The 22,207-nt window shown below is 41.5% G+C and overlaps 1 protein-coding gene across 3 annotated transcripts in view; it reads right to left on the bottom strand.

The window, feature by feature from the left end:
* Positions 1-22,207, bottom strand: part of pgs1.S (phosphatidylglycerophosphate synthase 1 S homeolog) — a 48,479-nt gene that overhangs the window by 26,041 nt on the left and 231 nt on the right. The window contains exon 1 of one of the 3 annotated variants that reach the window (XM_041577794.1): positions 10,484-10,607. The gene's annotated coding sequence lies outside the window, so the exon portion shown is untranslated. 3 annotated transcript variants of the gene reach the window in all.

The following is a 22,207-nucleotide window of genomic DNA, read 5'->3' as shown; positions in this document are numbered from 1 at the left end:
TAGGCCTCTATAAAAAGATATTGCATAAAACAGCTCTTGTGTAAAACCCTGCTTTATGTAAATAAACCATTTTCATAATAATATACTTTTTTAGTAGTATGTGCCATTGGGTAATCATAAATAGAAAATTGTTGCTTAAATGTTAATTTTTTGGAGTATAAAACATATAGAAGCACAAAACATAATCTTGTACATTCTGTTTGGGGATTCTATACCAGACCAAGGCAACCACAACCCTTAAGCAGTAAAGATCTGTGCTTCCAAAAATGCCCCAGCAGCTCCCCATTTTCTTTTACTGAGCTTTTGGACTGATGCACAATATACTAAATATATATCATATAGATTCCACAAAATAAGGCTGAGGCTTATTAGTAAACAATTATTGGTACATGGCAGCTCAGAAACCAGCACAGTTAGCATCAGAATGTAATAATCAGCCCTGTCTTATATAACAAGCCAAATTCATTTTCTGCATGATGATTTGCGTCGATTTCTCTAGCTTAGTGTCTCACCAGCTGCTCAAACACACTGAGCATGTGCGTGTCACAGACACTCCTAACCAAATCCAAGATGGGAAACTCCTTTGTTAACTTTAATGGTCTGGATCATTACTACAGGTATGGGATCCCTTATCCAGAACTACAGAATGGCTGTCTCCCATAGACTTATAACCAGATCATCCAAATTTTTAAAAAATTATTTCCTTTTACTCTGTAATAATAAAACAGTACCTTGTACTTGATCCAAACTAAGATATAATTAATCCTTATTGGAAAATTATCTTATTTGGTTTATTTAAAGTTTACATGATTTTCTAGTAGACTTAAGGTATAAAGATCCAAATTACAAAAAGATCTATTATCCGGAAAACACCCCAGGTCCAAAGCATTCTGGATAACATGTTTCATACCTGTACTATAGAGATGCTTAAAATTTAGATTGGTTCAATACAAAATACAATACAAAAAATGGCATTTTTAGCCATATTCATGTTTAGGGTTTAATTCTCCTTTAAGCAAGGAAATACCAGATCATCATTTCTATAATACAGCACAATCTTACAACATGCATTAAAGGGGTTGTTCACCTATGAATTAACTTTTAATATGATGTAGAGAGTGATATATTTAATTTTTTATCGTTTGTGGTTTTTGAGTAATTGTGTCTTTTATTCAGCAGCTCTCCAGTTTGCAATTTCAGAGCTGGTTGCTGGGGTCCAAAATTCCCCTAGCAACCATGCATTGGTATGAATAAGAGACTGGAATATGAATAGGAGAGCCCCGAATAGAAAGATGAGTTACAAAAAGTAGCAATGATAATACATTTGTAGCCTTATAGAGCATTTGTTTTTAGATGGGGTCAGTGACCCCCCTTTTGAAAACTGGGAAGAGTCAGAAGAAAAAGAAAACTATATAAAAAAAAAAAAAGTTGTTTAGAACTGGCCATTGGGGCGGGTTTGTAAAAGAGACCCGGAGTCGGACTCAGGCAGGCGCAGGTGGAGGGAGGGCTTGTGGTTGCGGGTCAGGAAAAGGCCGACCCGCACATAACTAATGTGTGGGTTGGGTTTTTCCTAACCCACCCGAAGCCTGACCTCCACCCACCTACCTTTTATAGACCCCCACCGCCCCACCGATGATGTCACAAAAGTGGTAGGGCGAGCAAGTACGCGACTACAAAGCCGGAAGTCAGAAGCCAGCAGTTGAAGGTGGCAAGCGGGGAGAGCAGGAGAAGAGCTCAACCTGCACCCGCCTGCGAAGAGGAGTGTGAGGTCAGCCCGGACCTGCCTGACCCTCCTGCGGGTATTGGGCCGGCCCTCACATCACTAGGGGGAATGTAGCGTGTGTCCCAGTGAATAACAATCTCAGCACATAAATGGGTACAATACAATATACTTTGTTTCAGGACAAGTCAGTGGCACTGTACAAAAGATTGCATTTCTGCTTAAACACTCCATAATGCAAATGACGAGAGTTACAAGAAGTACTGGAAACCACTAGGATGTGATGTGCAACAATACATTTACAGATCCATATCACTGCACAGTGCATACAAAATACTGGCAGCAAGAGGGGAAAAAAAAGATTTCCAGAAACTTAGACTGTGACTAAAGCATGATAAGAGACGTGTAGAAAAAGAACCAAGAACTATAGGGAAAGTAGGGAAAGTGTAAAGCCCCTGGTACACATAGAGATTAATACATATTTGTCAAGCAAATCAAAAAATGTAACGATGAATCAAAAATACATTAACTTGTGGCTTGTTGATCTGACATTTCTCTGGAGCAATACACAAGGAATAGTCACAGACTTACCATGCTGTGTAAAACATTGCAAGCAAACATCACCGGTGATATTGCCCATAGCAACCAATCAGATCTTTGCTTTTGTTTTCTAACTTGCAGGTAACTTCAAATCTATGTAGGTTAGGGGGGTAGTGTTTTTTTTTTATCAAGCGTATGATAAATGTCGAAAATCTAAATAAAATTTTTAAAGGTTGTGACTTTAAAGGGGAAGTAAAGTCTAAAATAGAATAAGGCTAGAAATGCTGTATTTTGTATACTAAACATAAACAAACTTACTGCACAACAAGACTAATTAAACAAAAGATTTATGCTTTCAAAGTTGCCCACAGGGGGTCACCATCTTGGAACTTTGCAACATCTTTGCAAGACCAAGACTGTACACATGCTCAGTGTGGTCTGGGCTGCTTAGGGATCGTCATAAATTATTGAAACAGCACAAGTCATATAATATCTGCCAGAAGCCTATACAGCAAGACTGATTAATAATCAGAATATTCAGACTGCACTGGGTCCTGTGTTGTCATGTAATCTAATGTGGATTTTATAATTTTTGTATTGTTTAATACAAACTTTCTCCAACTCTGCAGAACCAGTGGCTGCAGCAAAATAATCCTCCAAATAGAATCCCAGTTTATCTGTTTAAACCTGGCTCCATGATCTTAAAGCCAAAATAAAACGCAATACAAATCTCTAGACAGTCGCTGACTGTTCTACAGGGAAACAAACAAAGCTGCTTGAGTTCTGCATGGCTGGGAAGGCGGGGGCTCCCGTGCTGTTCATATGTATGATTGTTTCCCTGCCCAACAGTTGCATATAGGGATGGGCGTATTTGTCTTGTTTCGTTTTGCCAAAAATCCGCGAAATGTCGCTGACGCCCATTAAAGTCTATGGGCGTCAAAAAAATCATTGCGCGGTGAAATTTTTTTGACGTGCGTCTTTTTATTTTGACGCACAACGCCATCCAAGTCCATGGGCATCATTTTTTCGGTGAAAAAATTCGCCCATCCATAGTTGCATACAGTCAGGTTTCTTATAAATACGGTACACATTTTTTTAAGTATATTGGAGATAGGTTTCTTTTTCATTAAAGAAAGTAAAAATTGGATTTTATTTTATTGCCTTTACATGCTCTTTGCTTCCTACCTGTAATGGAAACTATGACACTCACCCAAGATGGCGTCCAAGATGGCGACCTTCTGCTCCACCGCATGGCTCCTGCTGGGCGCTGTCCTGTGACATCGGCGTCTTCTCGATCTGGGATTGGTCGCCGGCGACGGAACGGACGCCGGCGTCAGAATAGGGCGCCGGCGTCAGGGCGTCAGCGTGGGGACGCTGGCGTCTGCGTCTGACGCCAGCGCATCAACATTTTGGCGCCAAGCCATGGACTATTTAAACCCCATTGCCCTTTTCTTCCTTGCCCAATTATAGGTTCCATTGACTTGTGTTCCTGGGTGTGATTTCTAATACTGATTTTCTGTGTACCGATCTTTGCCTGTTTCCTTGACTCCGTTGTTTGCCGCCTGAACTGATATTTTGCCTGTACCCTGACGATTCTTCTGGATAAACCCTTTTGTACTTCGAACCTGGTTTTTTGTCTCCTCTTTGGTCCACAACTATTACTGCTGCGCCTTCGGGCCCTTACAGTATAATTGGGCCATGGACCCTTCGGAGGAGGCCCAAGCACCTCTCGATGTAGGAGGGGCCATTCGTGGATTGGCTTCGCGGATGAAAACCTATGAAGCCCAGCAATCCCATTTTGGCCAGGCCCTTGAGGCAATTCTGGAGAAGTTGACTGCTCTGTCTCCTGCAGCTCCTGCGGTAGTGCCTGCTCCGGCCATTCCTATTCCGCTCCAGGTTTCTGAACCTCGTCTCCCTGCTCCATCTCTTTTTAGCGGTGATCCGGAAGCGTGCAGGGGCTTTATCAACCAGTGCGAGATTCAGTTCGCCCTGCTGCCAGGTCAGTTCGTTTCTGAACGTGCCAAAGTGGGTTATATAATCACCCGTCTACAAGGAAAGGCTTTGGAGTGGGCATCACCCTTTTGGGAAAAGGAGGTTCCACTGATTGACCACGCCAGGGCATTTGTCCAAGAACTCCGTACGGTGTTTGATGCTCCAGGTCGTGCCACTGCATCCTCCGCTAGGCTTTTCCAACTACAGCAAGGCGTCCGCTCGGTCTCCGAGTATGCCATAGAATTCCGCACTCTGGTGGCGGAGACTTCTTGGAACAACGATGGTTACCATGCAGCCTTTTACAATGGGTTAGCTACAGTGGTGTGAAAAACTATTTGCCCCCTTCCTGATTTCTTATTCTTTTGCATGTTTGTCACACAAAATGTTTCTGATCATCAAACACATTTAACTATTAGTCAAAGATAACACAAGTAAACACAAAATGCAGTTTTTAAATGAGGGTTTTTATTATTTAGGGAGAAAAGAAATCCAAACCTGTGTGAAAAAGTAATTGCCCCCTGAACCTAATAACTGGTTGGGCCACCCTTAGCAGCAATAACTGCAATCAAGCGTTTGCGATAACTTGCAACGAGTCTTTTACAGCGCTCTGGAGGAATTTTGGCCCACTCATCTTTACAGAATTGTTGTAATTCAGCTTTATTTGAGCGTTTTCTAGCATGAACCGCCTTTTTAAGGTCATGCCACAACATCTCAATAGGATTCAGGTCAGGACTTTGACTAGGCCACTCCAAAGTCTTCATTTTGTTTTTCTTCAGCCATTCAGAGGTGGATTTGCTGGTGTGTTTTGGGTCATTGTCCTGCTGCAGCACCCAAGATCGCTTCAGCTTGAGTTGACGAACAGATGGCCGGACATTCTCCTTCAGGATTTTTTGGTAGACAGTAGAATTCATGGTTCCATCTATCACAGCAAGTCTTCCAGGTCCTGAAGCAGCAAAACAACCCCAGACCATCACACTACCACCACCATATTTTACTGTTGGTATGATGTTCTTTTTCTGAAATGCTGTGTTACTTTTACGCCAGATGTAACGGGACGCGCACCTTCCAAAAAGTTCAACTTTTGTCTCGTCGGTCCACAAGGTATTTTCCCAAAAGTCTTGGCAATCATTGAGATGTTTTTTAGCAAAATTGAGATGAGCCTTAATGTTCTTTTTGCTTAAAAGTGGTTTGCGCCTTGGAAATGTGCCATGCAGGCCGTTTTTGCCCAGTCTCTTTCTTATGGTGGAGTCGTGAACACTGACCTTAATTGAGGCAAGTGAGGCCTGCAGTTCTTTAGATGTTGTCCTGGGGTCTTTTGTGGCCTCTCGGATGAGTTGTCTCTGCGCTCTTGGGGTCATTTTGGTCGGCCGGCCACTCCTGGGAAGGTTCACCACTGTTCCATGTTTTTGCCATTTGTGGATAATGGCTCTCACTGTGGTTCGCTGGAGTCCCAAAGCTTTAGAAATGGCTTTATAACCTTTGAAATTGAACTCAGGTGTGATAAACCACAGTTAAGTTATTTTTTAACAAGGGGGGCAATCACTTTTTCACACAGGCCCATGTAGATTTGGAGTTTTTTTTCTCCCTTAATAACGTAAACCTTCATTTAAAAACTGCATTTTGTGTTCAATTATGTTATCTTTGACTAATAGTTAACGGTTTTTGATGAGCAGAAACATTTAAGTGTGACAAACATACAAAAGAATAAGAAATCAGGAAGGGGGCAAATAGTTTTTCACACCACTGTATGCGGATAAAGAATGACCTGGTGTCCCGGGAAATTCCCTCCAGATGGGAGGACCTGGTCGCCCTGGCCGTGAAAGTGGATACCCGCCAGAGGGAATTCCAGGTCGAACTAGATCGAGAACGCTCCAAGAGGAATTCACGATTTCAGCCTATCCTGGCCCCCCGTTTCCAGAGACCCTTGCTCTACGATCCTGCTTACATCTCGCCCTCTCCACCTCCTACGGCTTCTGCTTCTTCCTCTTCTTTACCAGCAGAGGAACCGATGCAGATCGGACGGGCCCGTCTTTCCGAACAGGAGAAGAATCGGAGAAGGGCGGCGGGGTTATGTCTCTATTGCGGGGGCAAAGCTCACTTTGCTCATGAATGCCCAGTGAAGCCGGGAAACGCCAAAGCCTAGGTAAGTTTGGGGAGACTTACCTGGGTGGGATTTGTCGTTCTCCCCATTCTTCTGCTCAACGTTTCCTCCTCCCAGTGCAGATCCAGTTTGGTTCCAAAAAGATTTCTTCTCAGGCCTTCCTTGATTCTGGCGCTGCTGGAAATTTCATGGACCGAGTGTTTGCTGAAAACCATGCCATTCCTCTCCAGTCCTTGGCGAATCCGCTTCGAGTCCTGGCGATTGATGATCGTCCCTTGTCTTCTGCTATCATCTCGCAGTCTACTCAAGAACTCTCTTTCAAGGTGGGCACCATGCATTTGGAAAGACTGTCCTTTCTTCTTATCGATTGCCCTTCCACTCCAGTTGTTCTAGGTCTACCCTGGTTGTGTCTCCATAATCCTGTTATTGATTGGGCCTCTACACAAGTTTCCAGGTGGAGCCCATTTTGTTTACAGAACTGTTTACCCGCTGTTCCTGTCGTTAAAATTTCTTCTGTGTCTTCAAAATCTTCTCTTCCCTCTGCTTATCAAGCATTTGCCGATGTCTTCAATAAAAGTTCTGCCGAGAATCTTCCACCTCATCGTCCATACGACTGCCCTATTGAACTTTTATTCGGTTCCATGCCTCCTCGTGGCCGCACCTATCCACTTTCTCCCTCAGAGACTTCTGCTATGAAGTCCTATATCCAGGAGAATCTTCAGAGAGGATTTATTCGTCCTTCCATCTCCCCTGCAGGAGCGGGGTTCTTCTTTGTTGAAAAGAAAGATGGTAGTTTGCGGCCCTGCATTGACTACAGAGGACTTAATAAAATCACCATTAAAAACAGGTACCCTCTTCCTCTCATTTCTGAACTGTTCGATCAACTCAGGGGTGCCAGCCTTTTTACTAAGTTGGATCTTCGTGGGGCCTATAACCTCATTCGGATTCGTGAGGGGGACGAGTGGAAGACCGCCTTCAATACTCGCGATGGTCATTATGAGTACCTGGTCATGCCTTTTGGTCTCTGTAATGCCCCTGCGGTCTTCCAGGAATTTGTTAATGACATTTTTCGAGATTTATTGGGGCAGTGTGTGGTCGTCTATTTGGATGATATTCTTATTTTTTCTAAGGACCTCCAGGAACATCGCAACCAAGTACGTGAAGTACTATCCAGACTGAGGAATAATCATCTTTACGCCAAGTTGGAAAAGTGCATCTTCGAAGTCTCTTCTATTCCCTTTCTTGGTTATATTATTTCTTCTCTCGGCTTCAAGATGGATCCGGCCAAGGTCTCCGCAATCCTGGACTGGCCTCTTCCTACCAGCGTTAAAGCTGTTCAAAGGTTTGTTGGCTTCGCAAATTACTATAGACAGTTCATTAAAAACTTTTCTTCCAGACTTTCTCCAATTCTTGCTTTGATCCGTGGTGGAAACAAACCTCAACACTGGCCCCCTCAAGCTTTGGAAGCCTTCAAGTCTCTCAAGGAAGCATTTTCCTCCGCTCCAATTCTTAGACACCCGAACCTCTTCAACCATTCTTCATCGAAGTTGACGCCTCGGACATCGATGCTGGAGCTGTGTTATCCCAGAGATCTTCTTCTGATGGTAAACTTCATCCATGTGCTTTTCTTTCCAAAAAATTTTCTTCCCCAGAACAGAACTACGACGTTGGCAACCGGGAGCTACTTGCTGTTAAGCTGGCCTTGGAAGAATGGAGACACTTATTAGAAGGTTCCGCTGTTCCGGTAACGATCTTTACTGATCACAAGAACCTCGAATTTATCCAGTCCCTTAAACGCCTCAATCCCCGGCAAGCCAGGTGGGCACTTTTCTTTTCTCGTTTTAATTTTGTCATTACTTTTCGCCCTGGGTCCAGAAACAGGAAGGCCGATGCACTATCCAGAAGCTTTATTCCTGAGGATTCTTGCTCTGAGGACCCTGAACCTGTTGTTCCTTCTTCCAAAATTATCGCAGCCTTGTTTCCTGCCTGTGCTCCTCAGCTACTCTCCGCTCAAGCTTCTGCTCCTGAAGAGACTCCCCTGGGTCTAGCTTTTGTTCCTCCTGAATTTCGTCTTGCCATTTTGTCTCATTCTCACAATTCTAAACAGGCCGGTCATCCTGGGGTTAAAAAAACTACTGAACTTTTGTCTCGTCTGGTTTGGTGGCCATCTTTAAGGAAGGATGTTAAAGACTTTGTTTCTTCTTGTTCCACCTGTGCCGTTTCTAAGTCTGGACATTCTCCCCCAAAGGGTTTTTTGTTGCCTTTACCCATCCCTTCTAGACCTTGGACTCATCTTGCCATGGACTTTATTGTTGATCTTCCAAGTTCTTCCGGCCACACTGTCATCTGGGTGGTGATCGACAGATTTAGTAAGATGGCTCATTTCACTCCTCTCCGCAAATTGCCATCTGCTCCGGAACTTTCTGAACTCTTCATCAAACATATTTTTCGTCTCCATGGCTTTCCTGCTGAAATCGTGTCTGATCGTGGTCCTCAGTTTGTGTCTAAGTTTTGGAGGTCACTGTGCAAAGCCTTGAATATTTCTCTTCAATTTTCTTCCGCCTACCATCCTCAGTCCAACGGAGCCGCTGAACGTGTCAATCAAGCATTAGAGCAATTTCTGCGTTGTCATGTGTCCTTGTGTCAGGATGACTGGTCGGACCTTCTTCCTTGGGCAGAATTTGCCCACAACAATTCCCTTCATTCTTCTTCCCAGAAATCTCCATTTTTCTGTGTTTATGGTTTAAACCCTTTGGCATTTCCTCAGGACCTCCTACTTACCAACGTGCCTGCCGCCAATGATCAAGCAGCCCATATGATGGCCATCTGGCATGCTACGGCCGCTAATTTGGAAAAAAGTGCTTCTTCCCAGAAAAAATTTGCAGACAAAAAGAGGATTGCTTCGCCAACTTACTCTCCTGGTGATAAGGTTTGGTTGTCCACTCGAAATATTCGCCTCAAGATTCCCTCTCCCAAGTTCATCGGTCCCTTTCCCATCATCGAGGTCATCAATCCTGTGGCTGTCCGTCTTCTTCTTCCGCCTGAGATGAGGATCCCGAATGTGTTTCATGTGTCTCTCCTTAAACCCGCAGTCTCTTCTCCCTCTTCTTCTTCCACAGCTCCTGTTGTCGTCAATGATCTTTCGGAGTTTGAAGTTAACAGAATCTTGGACTCTCGCTTTTCCAGAGGTGCTCTCCAATATCTCATTGAGTGGAAGGGTTTCGGTCCTGAGGAATGCTCCTGGGTGAGGAAGTCTGACGTTCATGCTCCCATCCTTGTCCGCAGGTTCCACAAACAGTTTCCTTCTCGTCCTGGTCCCGGTGGTCCTGAGGCGCCCCTAGGGAAGGGGGTACTGTAATGGAAACTATGACACTCACCCAAGATGGCGTCCAAGATGGCGACCTTCTGCTCCACCGCATGGCTCCTGCTGGGCGCTGTCCTGTGACATCGGCGTCTTCTCGATCTGGGATTGGTCGCCGGCGACGGAACGGACACCGGCGTCAGAATCGGGCGCCGGCGTCAGGGCGTTAGCGTGGGGACGCTGGCGTCTGCGTCTGACGCCAGCGCGTCAACATTTTGGCGCCAAGCCATGGACTATTTAAACCCCATTGCCCTTTTCTTCCTTGCCCAATTATAGGTTCCATTGACTTGTGTTCCTGGGTGTGATTTCTAATACTGATTTTCTGTGTACCGATCTTTGCCTGTTTCCTTGACTCCGTTGTTTGCCGCCTGAACTGATATTTTGCCTGTACCCTGACGATTCTTCTGGATAAACCCTTTTGTACTTCGAACCTGGTTTTTTGTCTCCTCTTTGGTCCACAACTATTACTGCTGCGCCTTCGGGCCCTTACACTACCTTTATCATGTGTGAGTTAGATTATACAGACTAAAACACAAAAATAAAAAGAAGACTGCTTCTGCAAACACCTCAACCAAAAAATACAGGAACATTACAAAATAAAAATTTCAAAAGGGAAGTTACGTTACTTAGCTAAAAATGGAGACTACAGATTTTAAAGAATAATTTTTCAGAAATTCCAACCAGTTACAGCAGATCTAGTGCAGACATAAAATAGTTTGAGATAAATAACAAGGTTTCTGTCATCAGGAAAAGAAAATTAAAAAAAAACCTTCAGAGAGGGTGGTGGATCCAAGGAGTTATTGACCTTCAGAATACAATGCAGAGCTTCAAATAAAGTTGAAAGATGAACAATTACCGTAGATCATTTTCAGTAATCAAGCAGAGGAAATAAACTGCCAATAAAATTCGACAAATGTCAGCAACAGATCATACAGTTTGCTTATTAGCAATTGAAATCTATGATTATGAATTTAACAACCTGTGTGCATGAGTACCAGACTACCAGAGCTGACTGCTCGAAACACAGCTTAGGGCAAGGCCAGACGTGTCGTTTTTACGTTGCGTTTTTAAAAAAGAAACACCGGGCGTAAATACGCCACTGAGACCACACGCGACCGTCAACATGCGTTTTCGTTGCGTTTTTTAGCACGTAGGTTTCTTTTCCCAACATGCACTTCTCATTGTTCTCATTGAGAATTTGGACGCCATATTTAAAATACGCTGCATATTTACGCAAGGTGTGGTTTCAAACGTGCAGATCCTATAGAGTCTATTGATTTGGTAGTTTCTTGACGTATTGGCGTTTCTGCTGAAAAACGCCAATACTGGCGTCCTGTGGCGGATTTCGGCTTGCAAGCGCCCTGTGTGAATTGCCATAGTGTGTTTTACATTAGTTTCAGTGGTAGTGCAGTTTATGCATATTTACGCCTGGTGGAGCTTTTTTTTAAAACGCAATGTAAAAACTCCACGTCTGGCCTTGCCCTTAGTCCTCCACGTTTGTGGCCAACAGATTGGATCTGTCCCATGAGTCGCCTGCCTGATAACCTAAAATTTGACACTTTTAACATACAGAAAGGGGGTAAGAAAATAACTAAATTGAGCAGGATTTCAATCATGTTCAACATGCTTTTTTTACATAATGATATAGTGCAAAAATCAGACAAGAATACAGAGGGGAAGACCAGCCAAAATTCTTGTGATAATCTGCAACTCGGCAGATGTAATCATGTCCTTCCTAACTCCCAATAAGATTTCCTAAAAGGAACAGTAACACCAAATAATTGAGGCATTTTAAAGGAAAACTATACCTCCAAAATGAATACTTGAGCAACAGATAGTTTATTTCAAATTAAGTGGCATATTAAAAGTGATACTGACACTAAAAAACTACTTTTTAAAATATGAATGTAAATTACATTATCTATAGGTCATGCTGGTATCCAACAGCACATAGTACTAAAAAAGTATATTATTATGAAAATGGTTTATTTACATGAAACAGGGTTTTACATATAAGCTGTTTTATGCAATATCTTTTTATAGAAACCTACATTGTTTCAGGGGTATAGTTTCCTTTAAAGGAATGAATAGATATGTTGTTACCTTGCACTGGTAAAACTGGTATTAGTTTCAGAAACACAATTTTAGTTTAGATGAACATGTGAAGTAGTGATGTGCGGTCCAGGCCGATAACCGCGGGTCGGGCCGAACTCGCACCGCTCCTTTCAGGGCCGCGACCTTAAAATGCCGGCTTCCAATTTCAACTTTTATAGACACGCATCTGCTCACCTCGCTCTGCCCCTTTTGTGATGTCATCGGCGGGGCGGGTCTGTAAAAAGAACCTGGATGTCGGGCTCGGGTGGAGGGAGGGCAGATATCGGGCGGTAAATCCCGACCTGCACATCACTAATGTGTAGCCATGAGGGCAGCCATTCATTCCATTGTATACTATAGAGTTTATCTGTTATCTGCTGTTTGTCCTGTGCCTTTTCTCCTTTTACAGCTTGAATGGCTGCCCCCGTGGTTACACAGCAGCTTGTTTATCTAAACTATAGTAGAGTTTCTGAAACACACCAGTTGTACCAGTACAACAAAAAAGTACATTTTTTCATTACTTTAAAATACCTATTTGTTGGAGTTACCGTTCCTTTAAAGAGGAAAAAGAATATCCAACCAAGATCTATGTAACGCACTGAAATGAGCTCAGCCACTCCAGCCTGCATGAAGTCATAAAACATTGCCTCATTGTGTACATGGCAGTGTTTAGTACAGGGTTGTATTTTAGAATGTGGGTAGAGTTACTCGTTATTTATAGCTTCTCCACCTCCATACACTACTCAATTAACTTTAAGTCTTTCCCATGCCGTAGGATAGGAAAACAGCTGCTGATGACGACAGTACTACCAGAGTGAATTATTTACTTAATGAGATTTAGAGACATAATTTTAGTCAATAGATTAAGCTGCATCACTAGTGCGTATTACTGTACAGACTGAAATATAACTACTACACACTACTAGCAATAAGTAGTAGTTACACACACACTACTAAACTGTAGTAAACTGTCCCTTTAACAAATTAGGAGTTTAGGAGTTGCTTTCTTCGTTTTAGGGGGGGTCTTAAAAATACATGCACAACAAACTGGAGCTGGTTGGTGTACAGGTATGGAATCTATTATCTGGAAACCTGTTATCCAGAAAGCTCCTAATTACAGGAAAGGCTATCTCCCACAGACTCGATTTTATCCAAATAATCCAAATATTTAGAAATGTTTTCTTTTCCCCGTATTAATTAACCAGTACCTTGAATACTTACTAGAAGCAAAAACAGCAATTTGGAATCATCATTTAACATTTACATGATTTTCTAGTAGACTTAAGGTATGACCATCTAAATTACGGAAAGATCCATTATCCAGAAAAACCCAGATCCTGAGCATTCTAGATAACATATCCCATATCTGTATTATCTTTATTAAAGGGGTTGTTCACCTTTAGGTAATTTTTTAGCATGATCACATAGTGAATGATATTCGGTAACAATTTGCCATTGGTTTTTGTTTTTTATTATTTGCTTTGTTGTTTTTGACTTATTTAACTTTTTATTCAGCAACTCTCCAGTCTGCAGTTACAGCAAGCTGGTTGCTAGGGTCCTAATTAATCTAGCAACCATGCATTGATTTGTATAAGAAACTGGAATATGAATAGGAGAGGCTTAAATAGATGAGTAATAAAAAGTAGCAATATCAATATTTTTGTAGCCTTACAGACCATTTGATTTTAGATGGGGTCAGTGACCCCCTATATGTAAGCTGGAAAGAGTCAGAAGAGGAAAGCAAATAAATAAAAAAACTCTAAAATAAATGAAAAATTCTATAACATTCTAAAAGGTAACTTAAAGGTGAACCACCTCTTTAAGGGGGGCCAGTCACCCAAAACACTATATACACTATATAAATTATTTGAATCTTGTTTCCTTCAGTCTGGGAATTCATAATTATAGCAAGCAGGCAGGATCCATTTTGTGGACACTGTTATTAAGATAAGTCTTGCATCATCTCAGAATCTTGTTTGTGCACCAGAATGGGGGGACCTGATGTCCATCCCCATGACCTAGCTATACAATTAAATGATGAAGAGAACAGTGTGGAGAGCAGTGACATCTAGGAAGTGCTGAATGGAAAGTGAAAGTAATTGTCACCCCGCCTCTATGCCTGAGGCATAGAGGAGGGGCAGACAATATTTGATTGACAGCTGAAATTTATAAATGAGCTTACAACAGCTTTAAATGCTTTAATAAAAAATAGAAATTGTATTTCATGTTTAATTTGAAAAGGACTTTGATTATACAGCTTTTTTTTGTCTGGGTGACAGGACCACTTTAAGAGGTATTTATAAAGCACCACAACATGAAATTTCTGGATTTATTGCTGGATTATATCATTTTTTATTCCCAGTATCAATCCAACTACACCAGAGTCACAGCAGTGGGGTGAGGAAGCAAAATGATTTGGGCTAGTGGTGGATGACTGCTCACCACATGCAGAATATGAAGGCTGCTGGAACCATTCTTAATCAAGTCATGCTTCATTTCTGAGAAATGATACTAAACAACAAAATACGGACTTCTTCAAAAGGGAACTAAGTAAATAAAGAGCGAGACTGACTGAGTTACTTCTGCTAACACCGAAACAGCATGACTGGCACGAACTGCGTAAGAACAGATGACTGACACACTAGATCATGAAATATATTTGTTTCAAGATTTGTCACCCGCAACCAATAAGCAAAAAATAGTATCTCCTGAGAATTACTAGCAGGGCTTTTTATAGCGCTAGCAGGAATTGGGGGGGGGGGGTAGATGGGGACACATTATAAGAATCGGTTTCATGTGTACAGCATGAGACAATGTTTTCCAGAAGGGGTAACTCAGATCTCAATGTCAAATCACTAAACCACATTCTGCAATGATTTCTCATTGCTGAACAGCAAAAACTTTGGCCCCCATGTGCAGCTACATATACCCTCCGATTCTTACATTCATATATGATTATATATTGATTCCAGTAATAAATACCAAATGTTTATCTTGTTTTGTGAAGTTTTAGGTTGCTTTACTACTGCACAGGTATAGGATTCATTATCCGGAAACCCATTATCCAGAAAGCTCTGAATTACGGAAAGGCCATATCCAATAGACTCCATTATAATCAATAATCTAAATTTTTAAATATGATTTCCTTCTCTGTATTAATAAAACAGTAGCTTGTACTTGAGCCAAACAAAGATATAATTAATCCTTATTGGAAACAGAACTAGCTTATTGGGTTTATATAACGTTTCCATGATTTTCTAGTAGACTTATGGTATGAAGATCCAAATTATAGAAAGATCTGTTATCTAGAATGCTCGGACCTAGGGTTTTCCAGATAACAGGTCTCATACCTGTATGTTAAAGGGATACTGTCATGGGAAAACATGTTTTTTTCAAAACGCATCAGTTAATAGTGCTGCTCCAGCAGAATTCTGCACTGAAATTCATTTTTCAAAAGAGAAAACAGATTTTTTTTATATTCAATCTTGAAATCTAACATGGTGCTATACATATTGTCAGTTTCCCAGCTGCCCCCAGTCATGTGACTTGTGCTATGATAAACTTCAGTCACTCTTTACTGCTGTACAGCAAGTTGGAGCAATATCACCCCCTCCCTGCCCCTCGCCCAGCAAACAAAACAAAAACAATGGGAAGGTAACCAGATAGCAATTCCCAATTGTTGTATATTTCCATACAAAGTTATATTGCTGTATTGTATTTGTGTGTGGTCAGGTCAGTCTTCTTCTATAATTAAGTGTATAGCCACGCACCATCTGCATATTTGACAGACAAAAAGTAAGCAAAAAAATAAATGAACCTCAAACTGCTAATGTCAGTTGGCCTTTCAAGAAGCAAGCTGTAAATAGTAGCTTACATTTCCATGGCTATTACAGTAAGAACAATGTGGAAAATGAAATATGATGAAAGGATTCATGTGACCAATACAGCGTGACTTGTATGTTCTAGAATTGACAACACTCCAGTATGGTTACAGAGGACAGATTCCACTTAAAGGAAAACTATACCCCCAAAATGAATACTTAAGCAACAGATAGTTTATATCAAATTGAAGGACATATTAAAGAATCTTACCAAACTGGAATATATATTTACATAAATATTGCCCTTTTTCAACTCTTGCCTTAAACCACCATTTTCGTGCTGTCTCAGAGATCACCTGACCAGAAATACTACAACACTAACTGTAACAGGAAGAAGTGAGAAAGCAAAAGGCAGAACTCTGTCTGTTAATTGGCTCATGTGACCTTACATGTGGTTTGTATGTGTGCACAGGGAATCTTACGATCTCTGGGGGCGGCCCTTATTTTTTAAAATGGCAATTTACTATTTATGATTACCCAATGGCACATACTACTAAAAAACTATATTATTATGATAATGGTTCATTTACATGAAGCAGGGTTTTACACATGAGCTGTTTTACTCAGTATCTTTTAATCGAGACATACATTGTTTGGGGGGTATAGTTTTCCTTTAAAGGGTGGTTCACCTTTAAAGTGATACTGACACTAAAAAATGAATTTTAGCATATGAATGTACATTAAATGTTACCTATACGTAAAAAAAAAATATTTTTTTTTTTTCAAAATGCAGAATTCTGCCCTGAAATCTATTTCTCAAAAACAGATTTTTTTTTATATTTAATTTTGAAATCTGACATGGGGCAAGAAATATTGTCAGTTTCCCAGCTGCCCCAGTCATGTGATTTGTGCTCTGATAAACTTCAGTCACTCTTTACTGCTGTACTGCAAGTAATAGCACCCCCTCCCTTTCCCCGCCAGCAGGCTAACAAAAGAACAATGGGAAGGTAACCAGATAGCAGCTCCTAGCACAAGATAACAGCTGTGTGATAGATCTAAGAATTACACTCAATAGTAAAAGCCTGGTCCCACTGCGACACCTTCAGTTACATTGAGTAGGAAAAACAACAGCCTGCCAGATAACAGTGCTACGCAATATGTTGGCGCTATATAAATACATGTTAATAAATAATAATAATAGCAGTTCCATCTTAAAGTGCTGGTTCTTTCTGAAAGCACATGACCAGGCAAAATGTCCTGAGATGGATGGCTACACACCAATATTACAACTAAAAAAAAATGCACTTGCTGGTTCAAAAATAAAAACTACATCAGAAAAAGCATGACAAAAACCCTTTAAGGTTTGGAACACACCACCTCTCTTTCATCCCTTACATTGTACATGTGCAGGGCAACCCTGTTGTAAAGTTTTCAATAAAAAACATAAAACCCCTAGTGCAGACACTTATGACTAATCGATCCAGTGATACACCGCATCCATTTTTTTTTCGGCCAAATACTGGACCTGAACCCTAATTTGCATACTCAAATTTGAAAGCGATATGCATACATTTTGAACAACAAAAAAGTCTTACATTCAGTTGCCCAGAGATGTTAATTTATATAACTAAGGGTTCCCTACTTAGGACATCAGGGGATCCATAAACAAAGGATTAATTAAAAGCAGCCTATTCAGAGGTGAAATACAAAGTCACCATAGGGATACTGCAGGGCTGGCCCCAAGAGGACGCCCAAAATATCAAAATTTGCCACAGTCCAATGGGGACACTCCACACAGTTCTTCCTTGATTTTGATCAAAGGGTAAATTGTATATTTACCATTAGATAACCTACAAATTCTATGCAAGAGCCTTAATAGTAGTGTCATACCCCTCTATTTTCACCCATGGTTATATATGCCCCAGTGTGGAGCTTTTTATTATGCTTTCATTGAGTTGGTGTTAGCCTTCATGCCCCACAGAGGCATCCACATTTTGGTCTATCACCTCTCGATGGGGCAAATTCACTAAAGCGCGAAGTGGCTAGCTCAAATTTGCCAGCGTGACGTCATTTCGTTACTTCGACGATTTACTAACGGGCGCTGGCGTAAATTCGCTAGCAAAGTGGACCTACTCTAGCGCTACTTCACACCCTTACGCCAGGCGAAGTTGCGCTATGGCGAAGGGATGTAACTACGCTAATTCACTAACTTGTGGATTTTCATGAACGTTAACTCTCGAGCCCATGACTAAGCACCCTGAAGGGTGTGAAACGCGTAGGGTGGATGGAGATGAAGCTATAATTTTTATTTTTTCTACCAATAAATTTATCTTTTAACTGAATATCTCTGGTCTTGTGGATCCGTTTGAGTGCCGGTCAGCCCTGCTTCTTTATCTTCTGCTGTACCGCTCCCTGAAGCTGGGGGTCTGGGGCTGGTGCACCCTGACCACTTTCACTGTTTGGTGAGTAACTTTACAACTAATTCTGGAGAACCTTGTCGTCCTCTAACCATTTGAGCCAGACTTGCCTTCGCCAACTGAGACCAGGCGAAGTGCAATAGAGTAGATAGGGCTTGCTTCAAAAAAAGTTGACATTTTTTCTAAGTCCCAAAAAACGCTGGCGTCTTTTCCTTTTTTAAGGGTGATAGGCTGAAAAAGATTGTGCAATTTTTGGGGGGTACCCTCCTTCCCCCCTAGATTTCCTAACATACGGCACCTAAACTATACAGTGGGCACATGTATAGGGCAAAATAACAACTCTTATTTTATGAAGCTTTCCCAGCTTGTGTAGTGTAATGTATTTGGTGCTACACATACGTCCATTGTACTTTAACTTGGCACCGTATGCAAATTAGGCATCGCTAGCGTAACTTCGCTTTGCTTGACGAATAAACGCTCGCGCAACTTTGCTACCGTTCACCTCCCTGAGCGCAACTTTGCATTTTAGTGAATTTGCATAGCTGCAGCGGAGTGTGGCGAAGCTGTCGCCGGCGCAACTTCGGATCTTAGTGAATTTGCCCCTATGTGCTTTCGAAAGGGCACAGTCCAAGAAGACAAACTAAAATCAGTTAAGCATTGCCATGCAATATATATTCATACCTTCCTCCAGCAAACCTGGCAAAGTGGGTTCACTGACACAATCAAAAGTTGAAACTCATGTGATCACAGAGCCTGTTGGTAGAGTCCTGCACGCAACTAATTTGTTAACCCGACCCGCAACCTGCACTCGGACTTAACCGCTTGGACCCGCTAACCGACCTGACCCGCAAGTACCTTATCCGCAACACGATCCGCTGACCATCAAGAAACAGGAAGTGCTGTCATTGTAAACCGCCAGTGACATCATTGGAAGTAGGGGTGATCAGGAAAAAAAGGAGTAAAACTTGCTATTGAGAAGTCCCGCAAACCCGGAGAACCGTTGACCCGCGTCTATATGCTCTCCCGAAACTTCTACCGGCAACCTGCAGGGTACTGCAGGTTTTTGCGGGTCCCCGACCCGCTGCTGGACTCTAACTGTTGGGTCATCTTGAACTACACCAGAGACAGGGGCATAATTACCGGGGGTGTGATTGCACCAGAGCCCGCACACCCTTAGGCTGCACGGCCTGCACCCAAGCCCAACCTTGCTTAGTTACTTTACTTTACTGACCAATTGTGCTGCATCACTTTGGCAAAAGGCTCTCCAATCCAAAGCATTGGTTTCACAGCTTGAGCCTCCCCTGCTGTAGTTTATTTCTATATATGTAAGATCTCTAAACCAACAGCCGTTGTAAAGACACAAGACCAGCATTAAAGGAAATGTAAACTTTATAAATGCATAATACCTAAAAGTTAATGAATATAAACTGGATTTTGTGTATTTAGCTTGCTTAATTTCTTTCCTGTGTCTCTCTCCCTCTACGGTTTCCCTGACAGATAAACCATGATGAAGTTTCTGTATTTGGCATCTGTATCTGACAAGTGGGGGGTCCTGCAGTGTTAGGCATGCCTTACTGCAGTAAAATTCTGCTAAAATACAAATTTATGAAGTTGTTTGTGGGAGTTCTCCAAGACTAATTATGCATGTTTTTCATCTAGGGGGTTACTTACTAAACTCTGAATGCCAAAAACCCGAATTTTTTTTTTGTTTTTTTACTATAAAATCCATATTTTTATTTATTATACCCCAAGAATGAAAAAGGCTGAATACGAAAATCCGGCACCTCAGACCTGCCGAGGTTGCATATAAATCAATGGGAAAAGTCCCAAAGATATCTGCGCTGGGTTTCGTGCAATAATCCGAAAATTTCATAGAATTGGAACTTTCCGGTGGGAAAAAAAACAGAAAATTTGGACGATTCATTTCTTCAAAATTTTCGGGAAAGTGTATTTATAAATAAGAAGAAAAAACCTGTGCGGATTTGGTCAGAGTAGTTTTCCAAAAATATTGAAATAAATTCGGACTTTGATAAATGGGCTTCCCCATCTCAATGCTTGACAGTCACTTAAATCTTTCTAGTAAACACAGTACTGTAGTGAGAGGAATATGGTATTGGGTTGACAAGCACCTGGTAGAGATCTTCCTTCTTAAGCTGGCTAAGGCAGTATAACAGTCCCATTTAAAGGAACATACAAGCTCGCAATATGCAGCTGGCAAAGTGCATCTATTAGAAGTAAACAGACCTGACATAGAAATCACTGGATCATAAATGACCTGCCTAGAGCAAGCAAGGTGCAAATCTGGCTGCAATTCACTATCTTTTTACCCACAAAGGCAGTTTTTCCCCCAACACTTCCAGTATTATTGCTCCACAAAGAAACTTTTGGACGTGAATGCCATCCCACTGGAGATTCACATTCTTGCCGGTGGGAAGGTATTTTGAGGAGATTAGTCGCGCACAGGAGTGAAGATTTATTGCTTCCCGACTAATCTCCCAGTGTGCCACTGGCCTTTGAAATTCTATTTACTTTTGGCTACTAATCTTCACACGACTTTATAGTGTTTCCGATTATATTGGTGGAAAGTGCACATTGTTCATTTTATTAAATAAGCACTGGAATCAGTGTCGGAAATTATATTTCCAAGGGATGCAGCATGGTGGCAGGGTGGGTAGGATTTCTGACACATGTGTGTAGGTAAGAACTGAAGATAATATCATCTGTATTAAAACAGGCATCGATTCACAGGAGGAGGGGGTCATTCTTCCACTGTATAGAGCACCAAAATAATATGTAGATAATTATGAAGAGGACCAGCACTCCGTTTCCAAAACACAGTCGTTTTTTGTAGTGTCACAGTGTCTCCAACGTTTCGGCCCAGTTTGGGCCTTTATCAAGGATGATTACCGGCACTCATGATGGTTCAGTATATTCTGCCTGGGTGCCGACCAAAAAAAAGTAAATAATATCTGTAAGTAGATGTCACACTCACAAGTCTTAGCAGGAACAAACAAATTTTATTAACAATGCCCTCAAAGGCACAACAATATATATATATATATATATATATATATCTCAACTTTGAGCAGTCAGCCAATGGGCCTTCATAGCTCACACATATGTGATCTGGCCAAACCGTATTCATCCCGTTTATGAACACGTTAGCTAAGAATATGACTTGGATGGCAAGCAAAAACTTTGAAAAAAATAAATATATATATATATATATATATATATATATATATATTAACTGAGGGAAGTTATACAATGTCGCAGTTTTAATCAGAAATTTGCGTTTTTCACTCTACAGGGCATGCACTGTCCAGCCTGAAGAAAAGATGAAGACTGACAAATACACCAGGCCAGTGCAGTTTTCTGCCCTGTTACACTGCAACTCACATATAAAGTATCCCAGACTCATATTAATTATATATATATATATATATATAATATATATATATATATATATATATATATATATATATATATATTTTTTTTTTTTTTATTTATTTATATTTATTTAACTGAGGGAAGTGACGCAATGCCACAGTTTTAATCAAAAACTTGCCTTTTTCACTCTACAGGGCATGCGCCTGTCCAGCCTGAAGAAAAGAAGATGAAAACCGACAAATCCACTGTAAAAAAACACTCCAGCCCAGGCATAAAGTATCTCAGACTCATCTCATATAGATTTAACTAGGGGAAGCAATAAGCCACAAGGTCACAGTTTTAATCAAAGTCATCACCACAAGAGAAGAACTGGATACAGGCCCTGCCTTCAACACAATGATTAACCAGCAGGCATATGGAGTGGAACTGCATTCAGTTCAACACTGCCAGAAAGCACAATGGGGGGAAATACGTCACTATAACTTGGCACTTCAACCCTGTCCCTGTAGCTATGGGGCATTTACCCGAGGCCCTTTGCTTTACAAAGATCTATTAGAGGGTAAAATCGATGTAATAAAGGTTAACAGTCATTGCAACTTCCAGCCCTGGCCCTGCTGCAAATGTTGTTCGTCCAAATCATTCTCAGCCTAAATGAACAAGAGCTGTAGTTTAACAGTGGCCCGACGTGCAGCCTCTCCCCTCCTCTCCCTTCATTTTCAAACCAGCTGTGTACAGCGCGCACAATATCAGAAAGCAAAGAAGGTTACGCAG

Source organism: Xenopus laevis, chromosome 9_10S (genome assembly GCF_017654675.1).
Source record: "Xenopus laevis strain J_2021 chromosome 9_10S, Xenopus_laevis_v10.1, whole genome shotgun sequence".
In the NCBI taxonomy this organism is placed as follows: Eukaryota; Metazoa; Chordata; class Amphibia; order Anura; family Pipidae; genus Xenopus; species Xenopus laevis.
Note: the sequence above shows the minus strand (reverse complement) of the source record. Positions and strands in the feature narration are given on the sequence as shown.